The sequence below is a fragment of the Gossypium arboreum genome, chromosome 4, assembly GCF_025698485.1.
Source record: "Gossypium arboreum isolate Shixiya-1 chromosome 4, ASM2569848v2, whole genome shotgun sequence".
NCBI lineage: Eukaryota > Viridiplantae > Streptophyta > Magnoliopsida > Malvales > Malvaceae > Gossypium > Gossypium arboreum.
Genome location: NC_069073.1, coordinates 50,171,233 through 50,171,651, shown reverse-complemented (window position 1 = coordinate 50,171,651; position 419 = coordinate 50,171,233). Strand labels below are relative to the sequence as shown.

General features: G+C 39.6%; 1 non-coding gene across 1 annotated transcript; it reads right to left on the bottom strand.

Moving 5' to 3' along the window:
- Positions 1-107, bottom strand: LOC128292485 (small nucleolar RNA R71). Its single transcript, XR_008282470.1, has one exon. It is a non-coding gene; the product is annotated as a small nucleolar RNA R71 (small nucleolar RNA).
- Between the last annotated feature and the right edge of the window lie 312 nt (positions 108-419).

Genomic DNA, 419 nt, shown 5'->3' with positions numbered 1-419 from the left:
AAATTACGTAATAATATCTCTTCTTTTGTGCAGATGGATTTAGAAACACTCTACGATGCATGGGAGAGATATAAGGACCATTTGCGAAGATTCCCTCACCATGGGTTACCACTCTGGCTACAGGTTTAAACTTTTCATAATTGCCTAAATCCTTCGACTTGACAAATGGTTGATGCAGCCGCTGGAGGAACTATCAATAATAAGACACTTGAGGTGGCTTATGAATTTATTGAGGAGATGTCACTGAATAACTATCAGTGGTAAGTTATGAGAACAAAGCCGACGAAAGCAGCCGGTGTTTTCAACCTCGACGCGATTACTATGCTATCTAACCAAGTAGAACTCTTAAATAAAAAGATTGACAGTTTGTGTGGTTTTACTCAGGTACATCTAGTGATGAGGTGCGATTCGAATAGAGG